Raw genomic sequence first — 15,913 nt, 5'->3', positions numbered from 1 at the left:
TCCTACTAAAAATTTCGAACTAGCGGTGTCCTATACAATTTAAAAGGTATTTACTACTAAAAATTTCGAACTAGTGGTGTCTCGTGACCCCATAGGCTTGTTACTAAACTCGTCACTATCCACCGCAAACACCAACCAAAACCTGAACATAGAATCACCCAACCACACTTTAACCACACAATTAAAGCATGCCTGTCACACTCAAAAGTAAAGGAACAATGGGAAGTATAGCTATTGATGAAATAAAAGTCGTCGGTCAAGTGAAGCAAACATGTGAGTGTCGGAACAGAAAACCCTTGCTCCCACGAACCACTAGCAACATCACGAATCAAAACCAATAGCGGAGGAGCAACGACACAAGGTGAGCATACTTGAATGTAGGAATAAAGAAGTGAGAGAAGCAACTAAAGGCTACTGTGACGATCGAGAAAAAAGGCAGGATTACGGGACAAGATTAGCTAGAGAACCAATAAGATAGGCAACTCTCTGCTGAGAAAATTATAACCACTAACTCCGTCGACTCTTGGTCGCTGGTTGAGAAACCAAATCACCCAAGTTCCGGTTAAAACGCACAAAACACACCTTGAAGTCGAAAAACAACGTCAAACAGGAATTCCAACACCAAAAGGAGTCAAAACAATCAAAGAAACCCAGCAACACACCTAGATGAATTTGGTGAGATATCGTAAAAACGGGGAAGGAAGGCCGGGAAGAAAAATTCGACGAATAGTGTGAAGGCCCGTCCTAATTCATCTGGACGAAGTCTTCAACATCTGGTTCCATTGCGAGGTACTGACCTCTTTATGATAAGTTTTACAAACATTGCATTCTTTTAAAAGACAAACACATTTCAAAATATAACCTTTCGATACAAATGATATATGATTCCCCTAATATGAATGACTAATCTGTCATTAACTTTATAATAATCTTTTTGAATTCAGACGACTTGAATACAACGTCTTTTGAAATATGCTATGAATAACTCCAATTAATGTCTTTAAATTGAGCAAATGCACAACGGAAGATTTCTTTAATACCTGAGAATAAACATGCTTAAAAGTGTCAACCAAAAGGTTGGTGAGTTCATAGATTTATCATAATAATCATTTCAACATTTTAATAGACCACAAGATTTCAAATATTTAACCGCACACGTAACCGGTGTACAAAACATGATACACATAACCTGTGTATAAAAATCATTCATATGATGAACACCTTGTAATCGACCTTAACAAGATGCATATAGAATATCCCCATCATTCCCGGATATGATAAATTCGAAGTACTAAAGCATCCGTAACCTGGATGGGGCTTGTTGGGCCCGATAGATCTATCTTTAGGATTCGCGTCAATTAGGGTGTCCGTTCCCCAATTCTTAGATTACTAGACTAAAAAGGGGAATATTCGGTTTGATAATCCAGCCATAGAATGTAGTTTCAATTACTTGTGTCTATTTCGTAAAACAGTTATAAAAGCAGCACATGTATTCTCAGTCCCAAAAATATATATTGCAAAAGCATTTAAAAAGGGAGCAGATGAAACTCACGATACGATATTTTGTAGTAAAAATATGCATACGACGATACTGAACAATGCAGGGTTGGCTTCGGATTCACGAACCTATATAAATTTTATTTATATTTACACATATAATCATAATCGAATAATTTTATATATAATTAGTGATATAAATATTATCTTAATAAATTATGTGTTTCATTAATAACTTAATATTTATTTTATATACTTTATATAAGGAAAATTTTTACTATAGTTTTATTAAGTATATTTTTATATGATTAACTCTTATTGTAATAATAATAATAATATTAATAGTAATATTGATAGTAATAATAATATAGTTGTAATAATAATAATAATAATAATGATACTAGTAGTAAAAATAATAATGATAATAATAATATACTTGTAATAATAATAATAATGATATTAGTAGTAAAAATAATAATGATAATAAAAATAATAATGATGATAATAATAATAATAATAATAATAATAATAATAATAATAATAATAATAATAATAATAATAATAATAATAATAATAATAATAATAATAATAATAATAATAATAATAATGATAGTTTTAAAAATAATAAAATGATAATTTTAGTAAAAAATGATAATTTGAATAATAATCATACTTTTAATAATAAAATGATAATTTTAATAATAAAAATAATAATAATAATAATAATAATAATAATAATAATAATAATAATAATAATAATAATAATAATAATAATAATAATAACGATCATATTAAAATAATAATAATAATAATAATTCTAATAATGATACTTATATTGATAATAATAATAATAATAATAATAATAATAATAATAATAATAATAATAATAATAATAATAATAATAATAATAATAATAATAGTAATACTAAATAAAAATACTACCTTAAAAAGATAACAATTATGTCACAGGCCGGGCTCGAACTCAAGACCTCTCAGTTAGCACAAACACCTCTAAACTCTAACGACCTGTCCTAATCCATCTGGACGAATACATTACATTTGGTTATATCGCGAGGTACTTGACCTCTATATGATACATTTTACAAACATTGCATTCATTTTTTTTAAGACAAACTTTCATTACATCGAAAGTTGACAGGCATACATACCATTTCAAAATATATCCAATCTATAATTGACTTAATAATAATCTTGATGAACTCGACGTATCGAATGCAACGTCTTTTGAAATATGGCATGAATTACCCCAATTAATATCCTTAAAATGAGCAAATGCACAGCAGAAGATTTCTTTCATACCTGAGAATAAACATGCTTTAAAGTGTCAACCAAAAGGTTGGTGAGTTCATTAGTTTATCATAAACAATCATTTTCAATAATATAATAGACCACATGATACTCATAATTAGAAAACAATCTGTGCAAGTCTATTCCTGCTGTAAAAATCATTCATATGAAGAACACCGGAACCTTTCAAACAACTCACCAACGGTAGCTAATGCGTAGTGCAATGACAAAATCATCTCACCGTGGTAGTTAATACAATATAATTCTTACAACGGGGGCTAATGCGTACGCAATGCAAAATCATCCCTCCGAGAGTAGCTGAAATGGGGGTTAATGCATACGCAATGCAAAATCATCCCTACGTTACCAACTACAAAGTCGACTATAATACAATACAATACATCGGGGGCTAGTGCATGCGTGCAATGAAAAATCAACCCGCCGATGGTAGTTAAAACGGGAGCTAATGCGTACGCAATGCAAAATCACTCTCTGTTAACTACTAAATCGAACCTCTGAATCCAAATAATTCTATCATAGAATGTAGTTTTGAATATTTGTGTCTATTTCGTCAATCATTTATAAAAACAGTTCATGTATTCTCAGTTCAAAATTATATCTCAAAAGCATTTAGGAAACAGTTATAAAAACAGCGCATGTATTCTCAGTCCCAAAAATATATATTGCAAAAGCATTTAAAAAGGGAGTAATGAAACTCACGATACTGTATTTTGTAGTAAAAAATACATATGACGATATTGAACAATGCAGGGTTGGCCTCAGATTCACGAACCTATATCAATTATATATATTAAAACATATAATCGTAATTGAGCAAGTTTATATATATATATTGTTATTAATAATATACTTATTATTTAGATAATTTTTAATATATTTAATTATATATATATATATATATATATATATATATATATATATATATATATATATATATATATATATATATATATATATAACTATTAGTTCTTATTCATTATAACATATAAATATTAAAAATTTATATTAAGGTTTATTTATGATAATAAATATTTATATATATATTAATTGATATATAGCTTAATTAATAACATTTAAATGATAGTAATATGTAATATTAATATTATTATAATGTATTTTTGTATACAAATATCTATTTGTAGTAATACCGGAATGATAAGGTTGATAGTAAAAATGATAGTAATAATAATAATAGTAACAATGTTAATTTTAAATAAAAAGAAATGATAGTTTTAGTAAAAACTAGCAAAAGTGACCCGCGCGATGCCGTGGGGTCTTTCGGGTTGCATATCATAGCTGATGTAAAAAAACGTTTTGCTACGGTTGTGTTTGGATACACGAGGTTAGTACCTAGTATACATAATGGTTTGTTTTTTGAAAGACGTCCGTTTTGCGTATAGTTAGTTGTGTTGGGTTCGCAAGATTATTTCAAGTTGAATGGTGGTGTCGAAAAAATTTAACGCGTGTCGAGCGAGAAGATATGCCCCGTTAAAAATTGGGGTGGAGTTTATTAATTAAAATGGTGAAATGGCGGTGTATACCCCTCTTTTGGGGGTTGAATTTGAAAATTGTTCAAAGTTTGGGGGGTGGGCTTTATTTTTTTTTGGCATTGTCGTTTGTTTTGGGATTTTGGCCAAAACGACCAAATCCCTCATGGGATTTAGTATATATAGGGTAATGTTAAGTTCGATGTTAATACATATTTTGATAAAAATAATAGATTTAAAAAAATAATGATACTTTTAATGGTAATGATAATAATAATATTGATAATAATTATATCGATAGTAATAATAATACAAACTATATCAATAACAATTTTACCACTAATGATAATAATGGTAATAATAATTATAACTATGTTAATAATAATACTAATGTTTATAAGATGATACTAAAACTAATTTTAATGAAAGTAATAATAAATTTTATTACTTTCATAACAATAATAATAATAATGTAATAATCATAGTCATAATAATATTAATAATACCTAAAAATGATAAAATTATATTTTAAATGATGATAATAATATTAGTAATAACAATGATAATAATAATACTAATCATATTTGTAATTATAATGATGATAATAATAATAATAAATATTAATAATTCTAATAGTAATAATAATAATAATAATAATAATAATAATAATAATAATAATAATAATAATAATAATAATAATAATAATAATAATAATAATAATAATAATAATAATAAAATAATGACACTATTGAAGGTATTTCGTATGCTCGAGAGACATATTAAACTAATGTGGCTAACATGTTATGATCCAAGTCGGGTCATACCCAATAACAAACCGTCAACATCTTTAAGTATCTGTTTTAATGATTGGATCTTTAAAATAAATACTCGACACTTAGACTTTAGAATTTGGTATTCTAAAGATGAAATGCAAGAAATAATTATTTGGATAATTATAAATGCGAGTTTAATTATTTGATTAAACTCATATGTGTGTTACATTTTATAATTGGTTTATAAAGTATAATTTTATAAAAGGGTTTATAAAACTATAAAAGATGCAAGTATCATGGAAATAATTACAAGTTTATAAAAGTTTAGCAAAAAAAAAAAAAAAAATATGGGGCTAAGGGGGACAGTTTTGGGGAGTCCCAAGACACCCCATGCTTTGCTTTAACTTGTAATTAACTCCACCTAATTGTCATTACACCTTTTGCATCTTTTCACACACATCTCTCTTGCAATTTTGAATTAGCAAAATACTCTTCCTCCTCCCTTCCATTTTGGCCGAATTTTTGGAGCAAGAACAAGGGTTCTTTGATTGATTTTTGCTAGTAAACTTGTGTCTTAAATCCTAACCAACAAGAAGGGTGTTGATTCAAGGTTTGTGGGTATCAAAGGCTTGAGGTTTCAAGTGAGAAACTAGCATCTTCATCATCTTCATCTTCTTGCTTCAACCTCCATTCTCGAGAAGGTATAAACACCCTAACTAGCTCTATTTACATTTTAGTATATTATACAAGACTAGATATTTTAATGGAATACATTTTAAAAGGGTTAAAATACACATGCAAACACTTAAAATTGCTTCCGCTTGCTATACATATATACATGAATACATATACATAAATATGTTTTGTGACTTGTTTACATGTGGTATTCCATCAATGGTATCTAGAGCCAAAGTCTTGTTAATATGATTCTTGTTTTTGGCTTGTAAACTCATTTATTTTACAATCTACCAACATGCATGAAAGTAGAATGTAAAAATCATGAGTTTTGGTGGGTTGTTTGGTTTGGCCGAATTTTTGGATCCCAAAAGTGGGTTTGGGACTTCAAGTTTGGCCAAGATTTGATGTTATGTTGTTGTTCACAATCGAGCCTAGACCATGTGGTTGAATGTTTGAATGATTTGGTTATTATTCATGGTTGTAATGTTCATTCATTTGGTTTGTATAAATTTGTAATAATTTTGTATTTTGGTGTGTAATAAGTTGTAATTATTCTTGAAATTTCTTCATGTAATTTATTCTATTTGTTTGTAAAAGAAAGTAGGTTGTTATTTCTTTTTCTAGAAAAATTGTATTAGGATATAATTTTGTAAAAAAAATGAAGATTCAAGATGAAGATTACAAGATGGAGCTTTGAAGATTACAAGATTAAGTGGGAGATTTTGTTTAAAATCTCTTGCTTTCTTTTGTTAACCCTTACCGGTGACATTTGTTTTTTGGCTAAACAAATGTCCACCAAAATGGCTCTTGAATGTGAACATTTTATTTTGCATGCTTGTATGATTATGTTTGTATGTTTGGATTGCTACAACAATATCACATGTTAACAACTTGCAAAATACATTATAAATGGTTATAATAAAACATAACAAAACGACACTAATAATTGGTTATTAGACCTAAATAATAATATGGTTTATTTAAAAGGTAATAAATTGGTTTATAACTAGTAATTGGTTTACTAAAAGGACATGAAAATAGGTTTTTCATAATATACTACACACCAAATGCATGTTGGTGTATATCACTTTGTTTTCTAAAACTAGAATGTAGAAAACTTAAAATCCCTTTAATTATAACAAGGTAAACAAGTTAAACGCCATCCTTTTGTATGAACACTTAGACATATTAGGAAACTCTTGATGGGATAAAGGTCACCTAACCATCATGAGCGAACTAATATGAATAAGGTACACTTCGCATACATGTGGGATAAAGGTCACCTAACCACTTGTATATTAAGTATACATGTTTACACAAGTAGGACGACTTGATTTGGGAATTGATAATGCTAAAAACGAACATATATTTCATAGCATTATTCTTCAAGAAAGACAAGCTTTTAGTTGCAATTGTTCTAATTTCAAGTAATTATCGTTTAAATAATAAAAGGTGAAGACAAAAGACAGATTCGACGAATTGAAGACGCAAACGACCAAAAAGCTCAAAAGTACAAAAGACAATCAAAGAGGTTCCAATTATTGATAAGAAACGTCTCGAAATTACAAGAGTACAAGATTCAAAACGCAAAGTACAAGATATTAAATTGTACGCAAGGACATTCGAAAATCCAGAACCGGGACCAGAGTCAACTCTCAACGCTCGACGCAACGGAGCTGAAAGTACAAGTCAACTATGCTCAAGAATATAATATAATATTTAAATAATTCATAATATGAATAATAATAAATAATAAAAAGTTGTTAATTAAGCATAGTTAAGGGGTCATAAGTGAAAATTTCAAATTATAATTTGCCTATAAAAGGCCATGTAATTCGATGAAATAAGGACACCTTTTCTTTTCAATCCTAAAATCTATCTATACTCTCTATCGTAATATAAATATAAATATTATAATAATAATTTTAATTTTAATTTTAAATTATAATAATAATAAGATTATGATAGAGAATATTTTGATTGTGTAAGTCGAAATTCTGTCCGTGTAACGCTACGCTATTTTTAATCATTGTAAGTTATGTTCAACCTTTTTAATTTAATGTCTCGTAGCTAAGTTATTATTATGCTTATTTAATCCGAAGTAATAATGATGTTGGGCTAATTACTAAAATTGGGTAATTGGGCTTTGTACCATAATTGGGGTTTGGACAAAAGAACGACACTTGTGGAAATTAGACTATGGGCTATTAATGGGCTTTATATTTGTTTAACTAAATGATAGTTTGTTAATGTTAATATAAAGATTTACAATTGGGCATCCCTATAAATAACCATTTACACTCGATCGGGCACGATGGGCGGGGTATTTATATGTACAAATAATCGTTCATTTAACCGGACACGGGAATGGATTAATAACCACTAGACTTGTTAAAACAGGGGTGAAATTATGTAAAAGGACACTTGGCATTAATTGATAACAAAATATTAAAACCTTGGGTTACACTCAGTCGACATCCTGGTGTAATTATTAAACAAAGTATTAAAATCTTGTTACAGTTTAAGTCCTCAATTAGTTGGAATATTTAACTTCGGGTATAAGGATAATTTGACGAGGATACTCGCACTTTATATTTATGACTGATGGATTGTTATGGACAAAAACCAGACGGACATATTAAATAATCCAGGACAAAGGACAATTAACCCATGGGCATAAAACTAAAATCAACACGTCAAACATCATGATTACGGAAGTTTAAATAAGCATAATTCTTTTATTTCATATTTAATTTCCTTTATTTTATATTTAATTGCACTTCTAATTATAGCACTTTTATTTATTGTTATTATATTTAATTGCACTTTTAATTATCGTACTTTTTAATTATCGCAAGTTTATTTTATCGCACTTTTATTATTCGCAATTTCATTATCGTTATTTACTTTACGCTTTAAATTAAGTCTTGTATTTATTTATTATTTTACATTTAGTTTTAACTGCGACTAAAGTTTTAAAATCGACAAACCGGTCATTAAACGGTAAAAAAAAACCCCCCTTTATAATAATATTACTACTTATATAATTATATATATTTTGTATAAATATAGTTGTTAAAAATATAGTAAGTATCACCAGCTCCCTGTGGAACGAACCGGACTTACTAAAAACTACACTACTCTACGATTAGGTACACTGCCTATAAGTGTTGTAGCAAGGTTTAGGTATATCCCATTCATAAATTAATAAAACTTGTGTCATATTTTGTAGTATTTTGTATTAAAAATAATACTATTTCGTACCCTCACGCTACATCATCAAGTTTTTGGCGCCGCTGCCGGGGAACGAACCGGACTTACTAAAAACTACACTACTCTACGATTAGGTACACTGCCTATAAGTGTTGTAGCAAGGTTTAGGTATATCCCATCCGTAAATTAATAAAACTTGTGTCATATTTTGTAGTATTTTGTATTAAAAATAATACTATTTCGTACCCTCACGCTACATCATCAGGAATCATGAACTTAGGGTCACCGAAGCATGAGGAACAAATAGGCGTTGATGGGATTAATATGCCATGCAAAAGGATTGCATGATCCCATAAATTAGAAGTTGCAAAAGGATTGCAATTGTCATTATGACTACCTAGCTAAATCAAATAACGGGATAAAGGTCACCTAACCGAAATTTGATTTACCGTTGGATTCTAATATTTAATAAAACAAATTAAAAGGGTATTGTTTATTAAATCTAAAATCGATACTTAAAATGAACTTTGTTGAATTTTGTAGATGGCTGCTAATAACAACAACAACATGCAAAACGTACCACTTAACATGAACAACCTATCGTTACGGTCTCTCCTCGAGAAAGACAAACTCAACCATACCAACTTTATGGATTGGTTCCGCAATCTTCGGATTGTCCTCAAACAAGAGGATAAAACGTATGTGCTTGAGGACCCCATTCCCGATCAACCGGATAAGAATGATGTGGATGCAATGGCCTCTTACGATAAGTATTGCCACGACTCCCTTCAAGTCTCATGCCTAATGCTTGGGACTATGATTCCCGAACTCCAAAAGGATTTCGAGCATCATAGTGCATACGACATGATAATGCAATTGAAGGAGATGTTCCTTCAACAAGCACGTGTCGAGCGTTTCGAGACCGTTCGGGCGCTACATGCTTGTCGTATGGACGATACCCAATCGGTTTCATCTTATGTGCTTAAGATGAAAAGCCTTATTGATCGTGCTAACCGTCTTAACCTAAACATATCTAATGAGTTAGCCACCGATCTTATCCTTAACTCCCTATCAAAAAGGTTTGATCAATTTGTAATTAATTACAATATGAATGGGATGGATAAGAGCATAGGTGAGCTTCACGGTATGCTTAGAACGGCGGAAACTAGCATGGGTAAAAGGGCTTTACCCGTGTTAGCAATCGATCAAGGTGGGTCCAAAGGTAACACCTCTAAGCTAAAGGTGGCTAAGAGAAAAGGACCCGCCTATCAAGGCAAAGGGAAGGGGAAGATGGTTACCCCAACCATCAACAAGGCTAAGAAGCAAAAGGTAGCTGAGAAGGCAAACCCCAAAGAAGACCCATGTTTCGGTTGCGGTGAGATGGGTCACTGGAAGCGAAATTGCCCGGTCTATATTAAGGAGTTGAAGGACAAGAGGGATGCGGGGTAAACCTCAGGTAATATATATATGGTATATATTGAGCTTAATATTACTTCTTCTAATACATGGGTATTAGACACGGGATGTGGAACTCATATTTGCAATTCTTTGCAGGGGTTCAAAAGAAGTGATCATAAGGCGGGAACATCAAGTCTCTATATGGGCAATGGTGCAAAGGTGCATGTTAAAGCTCAAGGAGATTTTGTTTTGAAGCTTCCAAGCGGATTGGAACTTATTTTAGAAAATTTTTTGTATGCTCCGGATTTGTGTAGAAACATTATTTCTATTTCTCGCTTAAAACAATGTGGTTACATTGTTAATTTTATTGATGATGATATTCATGTTTCTAAAGATAATGTATTCTATTTCAAGGCTTCGCCTTCAAATGGAATTTATGAATTGGTTCATGATGACGCATCATCGAGCTCTATATACCATACTAGCACCAAGAAACTCAAAAGGGATTTGAGTGATTCCTATTTATGGCATTGTCGCCTTGGCCATATAAACAAGAGTCGAATGCATACACTTCAAAAGAATGGACTTTTGAAGTCAAATGAGATAGACTCATTCGATGTGTGCGAGTCTTGTTTACAAGGCAAGATGACTAAAGCACCTTTCAAAGGGACTTATGAGAGGGCTAAAGATTTATTGGGATTAATACATTCGGATGTATGTGGACCCTTTAAACCCATGACTAGGAATGGTGAAAGATACTTTGTTACTTTCATTGATGACTTTAGTCGTTTCGGATATGTCTACTTATTGAGACATAAGGACGAAACGTTTGAAGCATTCAAAGAATATCAAAACGAAGTACAAAATCAACTCAATAAGACAATTAAGGTACTACGTACCGATAGAGGAGGTGAATACCTAAGCGATGCCTTCCAAGATCATCTTAAGAGTTGTGGGATTATCTCACAACTTACTCCACCCGGAACACCCCAACTTAATGGAGTTTCCGAAAGGAGGAACCGAACCCTAATGGATATGGTTCGATCTATGATGGCAAGAAGCTCGTTGCCTCTATCATTTTGGGGTTATTGTCTAAGCTCCGCGGTTCGTATTTTAAATATGGCCCCAACCAAGAAAGTGGAACGATATCCTCATGAGATGTGGTTTGGAAAACCTCCTTCTCTTTCATACTTGAAAGTATGGGGATGTGAAGCTTATCCTAAGCGATACGTAGCTAATAAGCTACATGCTCGATCCACAAAGTGTATCTTCATAGGATATCCCAAAGATGACATGGGGTATTACTTCTATGATCCATCCGAGCAAACGGTATTTGTTGCTCGGAAAGCGGAATTCCTTGAAACCAAGTTCCTTATGAAAGGTGATGGTGAAAGGAAGATAGATCTTGTAGAGGTACAAGATCAAGCCGATGATACACAATTGGTTGGCACTAGTACTCAACATGAGGATGTTGAAAATGATCAAGTGGATGATCAAGGTACACAAGACGTTCGAAGATCTAGTAGGATTAGTAATCCTCCTGAGAGATATGGTTTTCTCGTGGATGGATGCTATACGGTTGATTTGGATGAACCGACAAACTACGAAGATGCTTTATCAAGGATTGATAAAGACAAATGGCAGGAAGCCATGAACGCCGAGATGCAATCCATGTATGAAAACCAAGTTTGGGAACTTGTTGTGCAACCTCCTAGCTCCAAGCTAGTTGATTGCAAATGGCTTTTCAAGAAGAAAACCGACATACATGGAAACTTGGATACATACAAAGCTAGACTTGTAGCAAAAGGTTTCACTCAAACTCAAGGGGTTGATTATGATGAAACTTTCTCGCCAGTGGCAATGCTAAAGTCTATTAGGATATTATTTGCCATTGCTGCTCACTATGACTATGAAATATGGCAAATGGATGTCAAAACCGCTTTCCTAAATGGATATCTTGAGGAAGATGTCTATATGGTACAGCCTGAAGGTTTTGTTGATCCGAAAAATCCTAAGAAGGTATGCAAGTTAAAGAAGTCAATCTACGGATTGAAACAAGCATCTAGAATGTGGAATCATCGTTTTAATGAAGAGGCAAAGAAATTTGGCTTCATTAAAAATGGTGATGAAGCTTGTGTATACAAGAAGGCTAGTGGGAGCTCCATAATGTTTCTTGTGCTATATGTGGATGATATATTATTATTTGGGAATGATATTACCACAATGCAAGAAGTCAAAACTTGGCTAAAGAGTTGCTTCTCCATTAAGGATCTTGGAGAAGCACAATACATATTGGGGATAGGGATCTATAGGAATAGATCCAAGAGATTGATAGGTTTAAGTCAAAGTACATACATTGATAAAATCTTGAAAAGGTTCAAGATGGAAAACTCTAAGAAAGGTTTAGTACCTATTCAAAGAGGAACCGTTCTCAGTTCATCTCAGTGTCCTACCACGAAAGATGAACAAGAGAGAATGAAGAAAGTCCCATACGCATCTGCTATTGGGTCTATCATGTATGCAATGATATGTACTAGACCGGATGTGTCATGCGCTCTAAGCTTGACAAGTAGATACCAGAATAACCCAGGAAACAGTCATTGGATTGCTGTTAAAAGTATATTGAAATACCTTAGGAGGACTAAGGATATGTTTCTAATATATGGGTCTGGTGAGGAGGAACTCGCAGTAAAAGGTTACGTGGATGCGAGTTTCCAAACTGATCGAGATGACTCACGATCACAATCCGGTTATGTCTTCATGTTAAATGGTGGTGCAGTCTCTTGGAAGAGTTCGAAACAGGATGTTGTTGCGTTATCCACTACAGAGTCGGAGTACATTGCCGCCTCACTGGCAGCTCAGGAAGCTGCATGGATGAAGAAATTCATCGACGACTTAGGAGTGGTCCCTTCCATTCAGGACCCTCTTGAGATCTTTTGTGACAACGAGGGTGCGATTGCTCAAATCAAGGAACCTCATGCTCATCAAAAGACTCGTCACATTGAGCGGAGATTCAACTACATCAGGGATGAGGTTGAAAAGGGAAAGATATGTATTCACAAGGTTCACACAGATCACAATGTTGTGGATCCACTCACGAAGCTTTTACATGGGCCAAAACATGAGGGACATGTTTGTGCATTAGGGCTTCGATATTCTAGTGATTGGAAATGATCTATTTTATGTATTGTAACGGAATGAATTAGTTCAAACTCATTAATATAATTGTGGTATTAATTTAATTATGAGTCATGTTGAAATTTTGCATATTTTATCCATGAATAAACTATTATTCTGAATTCCGTAGTTGATCACATTTGTGGGAACAAGTGTGAGGTCTAGACTATTATGAACTTGGATTGGTTAGCATTCAAATGGTGAATGTGGGGCAAGGTTGCAACCAAGGTTCATAGATATTTGTGGGACACAAATATTGGAAGACCCGCTCTCAAGATTTACTATATGGAGCCTTTGTGGTTGATCACATGTAATCATGAGTAAAGGAGAATATCATTATATCCTCTGACCTGAGACACATATTGGGTTCAGATATTCACCGAATATTGTGCCTTGACTCTTTCCTTCGCTATTCTGAAATATGGTAGTACATAAGGGAGGCTTCAGGTATGGTACGAAGTGTAGTGTCTAGGACATATGTAGTCAAGATGGAATTTGTCCCTCTTATTCGTTGAGAGTCAGATGTCTAAGGCCTGATAAAGTTAGAACTATAAGAGAGTGATCATTCAATGTCTCTTGGATTTGACATGACATCTAGGACAAAAGGATATATTGAAAGATTCACCTAATCATATTCGAGATGGGAACTCGAAAGGGATGATGTTATTGAATGGCACCAAGTCATAACATATTAGGGGTGATGGACGGTCGTTAGGTGGTATCCATCACTTGCATTAATTTCTTATGTTTCTCGTGCAAGTGGGAGATTGAAGGTATTTCGTATGCCCGAGAGACATATTAAACTAATGTGGCTAACATGTTATGATCCAAGTCGGGTCATACCCAATAACAAACCGTCAACATCTTTAAGTATCTGTTTTAATGATTGGATCTTTAAAATAAATACTCGACACTTAGACTTTAGAATTTGGTATTCTAAAGATGAAATGCAAGAAATAATTATTTGGATAATTATAAATGCGAGTTTAATTATTTGATTAAACTCATATGTGTGTTACATTTTATAATTGGTTTATAAAGTATAGTTTTATAAAAGGGTTTATAAAATTATAAAAGATGCAAGTATCATGGAAATAATTACAAGTTTATAAAAGTTTAGCAAAAAAAAAAAAAAAAAATATGGGGCTAAGGGGGACGGTTTTGGGGAGTCCCAAGACACCCCATGCTTTGCTTTAACTTGTAATTAACTCCACCTAATTGTCATTACACCTTTTGCATCTTTTCACACACATCTCTCTTGCAATTTTGAATTAGCAAAATACTCTTCCTCCTCCCTTCCATTTTGGCCAAATTTTTGGAGCATGAACAAGGGTTCTTTGATTGATTTTTGCTAGTAAACTTGTGTCTTAAATCCTAACCAATAAGAAGGGTGTTGATTCAAGGTTTGTGGGTATCAAAGGCTTGAGGTTTCAAGTGAGAAACTAGCATCTTCATCATCTTCATCTTCTTGCTTCAACCTCCATTCTCGAGAAGGTATAAACACCCTAACTAGCTCTATTTACATTTTAGTATATTATACAAGACTAGATCTTTTAATGGAATACATTTTAAAAGGGTTAAAATACACATGCAAACACTTAAAATTGCTTCCGCTTGCTATACATATATACACGAATACATATACATAAATATGTTTTGTGACTTGTTTACATGTGGTATTCCATCAACTATAAATGATAAGATTTATACCCTCAAAATTCATAATCATATATCATCATCGTTATCATCATCGAACATCTCATAATCACACTTTTATCATCGTCATTTTAACCATAATCTTAACACCTTAATAACGTTAATCATAATAGTAATAATGATAATACTAATAATTATACTTACATAATTGTAGTCATTTTCATGTTCTTAACCTAATATTTTATTTATCATAAACTATACTAATAGTAATAATCATGATAATATATATATATATATATATATATATACTAATAACAATGGTCATAATAACAATAGTTATCATAATAAACTAAATAATAATTATTATTGTTATAATTATACCTTAAATAAGTGTGCGTTTGTGTTGTCGTTGACAGGTACCCGAAAAAAAAAAAACAGAAACGATAAGTTGCAATTTCTTGGCCCAACAAGCAATAACCCATCGGCCCACTTTGTGCAAAAAGGATTCTGACCCAATGACCAATACGCCAGCCCAATGTATGGAAGCCCAACAATCCTAATCCATTTAATACGACCCGTTAAGATTGAACCGGTTACCAGATTTATTAACAGAACCTTAGTAAGAACTAGTATACTCGACATATGGTTTCTAGGGTTGGAATCGACATGAGGTAATAGCAAGGAAGAATCAGCACTAGTCAACGA

The sequence above is a fragment of the Rutidosis leptorrhynchoides genome, chromosome 4 (assembly GCF_046630445.1).
Source record: "Rutidosis leptorrhynchoides isolate AG116_Rl617_1_P2 chromosome 4, CSIRO_AGI_Rlap_v1, whole genome shotgun sequence".
Classification (NCBI taxonomy): domain Eukaryota; kingdom Viridiplantae; phylum Streptophyta; class Magnoliopsida; order Asterales; family Asteraceae; genus Rutidosis; species Rutidosis leptorrhynchoides.
This window is presented reverse-complemented; position numbering follows the sequence as displayed.